Raw genomic sequence first — 2,646 nt, forward strand, 5'->3', positions numbered from 1 at the left:
TCTTCCAAATGCCTGCTCATGGTCCTTGCTGGAGGCAAAATGTCCTGTTAAATTGATGGTTTGATCAGATGCAGTATGTCTACTGTGTTGTTCTCAAGCTATGTTTTGTACATTGTGCATAATTCCTCTGTTTGGCTGCCTTCATGTGCATCTGGGGGGTCAGTAACAATAAAGAGATGCCAAGGAAGGTCAAATCAGCATAGTCTGTTTTAAGGCAGAATCTCATGAGTTTTAAGGAGTACTCTTATGCAGCTAAAATGCATAATGAATTATGAGTCTGATTATGACCTTCCCCAGTTATATGAAATATGTATGAGCAATATTTCCATGTCTGTCCTGTAAGCTTGTAAAGAACAATTTTGCGCTTCTTTCATTTTTAAAACAACATAAATTTGTGGAAACAGAATGATGGGAAATCACCATCTCCATAATTATAATGCTTCCTGCTTACTGCTGCTGTCCCTGTAAGGATATAATCAGTCACTCAGTTCTGATGCTGCCCAGCTAATTTTTGTACTTTGGCAGTATCTGTTACCTTAATTGTCATGGTAACAGATGGTTTTGATTTCTTATCAACCTATTTTAACATTACATGACCAGGAAGAGCCACGTAAAAAATAGTAACAAAAGTGTTTCAATAATCTCCTGATGTCTGGTGACAAATACTTGGGTCTAACACTTTCTTTTCAAAAGACAGAATTAAAAAATATATTGCACTTATTCAAAAAATGTGGTAAAAGAAAATAAGATGAGCAATTACAGATTTTTGTTCATCTTTCTCAGATGTGTAGTTGATGTTTCTTGTATATTAGGGTCTATGAGTCAAAACTGAAGAGAATTTTTAACATAGGTTTAATCATCGGCATAATAGTAATAATAACAACAACAACAATAATAATACATTTAGTCTGAAAAGTCACAAACTATTACTTGATCAAACATAAATTATCCATAATAGCAATCACATTATGAAAAGGCCTACATTATTTGTGCAAATGTAATGATGTTTTTTGATGATTAAGAAATCTAGAATATGTGCAACCGAAAGCATGTTGTTGACAATAAAACCAGAAGATAAGCACTTTTATTCTATACTACTAAATAATTGGAATCTTTAACTTGCTAATATACTAATCAGATTCCCTTTTAAAAGCTTTATCTCAGATCTACCTTAAAAAAGTACCTTTTTTTACTGTAATATTTAGTGTTTTGTCAGCCAGTATAACAAAGATCTTAGGAAAAGCAGTACACACATATGGCATCATATGCACAGAGCATCAGTGCTCTTCAGATACTACATTTTCCTGGGAATTTTCACTGTCTTTTGATTCAATTCCGATAGATTTAAATTTCATTTATTTCATTATCGACGTAGGAATGTAGGCCTTTTAATCTTGTTTCCCTAACTATCAAGGTTTGTTTTTTGCAAAGACCACCCTTTATTGATGTGAAATATATCCAATCTGTTCTGGAAAACGTTTTGATAGCATATCACAACCAGAAAGCAGTATGTTTGGGTTTTTTAGTAACCAAAGATTCTGTAACTGATAGATAAATAGTGATTATTCGATGGAAAAGTTAATCTTTCCATGAAAACACCATCCAAAAAATCCCTTGGAAAAGCAATGGGCTTGGACCACAATCCCTGGAGTGATAAAAATGTGATCTTCTTGGCATCATTTCCACTGTGTAAATCAATTTATCTAGCTGCAGGTTTGAATCCTAGCAGAGCTTGCTGCAGTGATTTAAGGTGCCATCACCTATTTAATTCCTCCTCACACCTGGGATGGGAGAATGTAATAAGGGACCAGCCCCAGCTGGCACAGCTCACAGTCTGAGAAAGAATCTCACCTTCAGAAACTAGTGTATGAAAATGTGAATTGCATGGGCTGGAAATAATTTCTTATATCAACTCTGCTTTAGGGGCAGTCACGTCTGATGAGGAGGCGGGACAGACAGCCGGGAACGGCAATGCCTTCAGCTGTGCCAGTGAGAATTCTTCGGAGAGCCTTGGTGCGAGCCTTGACTCTGCCTGGGGCGTTGGCGGCAGCTTCGTTGCTTTGTAGGAGTTAATGCAGCTCTCGGCTTAAATGCCTGAGTCCTTGAGAGAGGACGTAAACGTTTCTGAGGTGAAGAGGAAGCAAGAGAGACAATAGTCAATGCCATGATACAGCACAGAAAAAAATAAATTGCATTCTTTCTGCAGCGTAGAGTGCAAGGACATGGGTGCTGAATGGAAATAAGAGATACACTTCAACACAACTTTATCGAAAGTAAATGGTGTTAACCTAGCTCGTTCATTTTCCTTGGAAGGAGAACTGATTTTCTAGGAGAAAATAAATGTGGGGGGCCTAAGGAAAGTGGCACGATGTCACCCGGGGAAGCCAGCAGAGATGGGGCGCATGGGGCATGGTACGGTGACGGAAAGTGACTAAAGCAACACGGTGAATTATTGAAAGCTGATCCACTGGCAGAGAGGGAGCTGCTGACGGGCTGGCCTTGGAAGGCGTTTTACCCAACAAACTCACTAGCGCCCTTGCCGCGGGCACGGCACGGGGAGAGAGGTCCCGGCAGGACAGAGGGCGCAGCAGCGCCAGCGCGCTCCCACAGCATCCCGCAGGGGCCGAGCCCAAGATGGCCGGGAGC

The sequence above is a fragment of the Corvus brachyrhynchos genome, unplaced genomic scaffold (assembly GCF_000691975.1).
Source record: "Corvus brachyrhynchos isolate BGI_N302 unplaced genomic scaffold, ASM69197v1 scaffold6, whole genome shotgun sequence".
In the NCBI taxonomy this organism is placed as follows: domain Eukaryota; kingdom Metazoa; phylum Chordata; class Aves; order Passeriformes; family Corvidae; genus Corvus; species Corvus brachyrhynchos.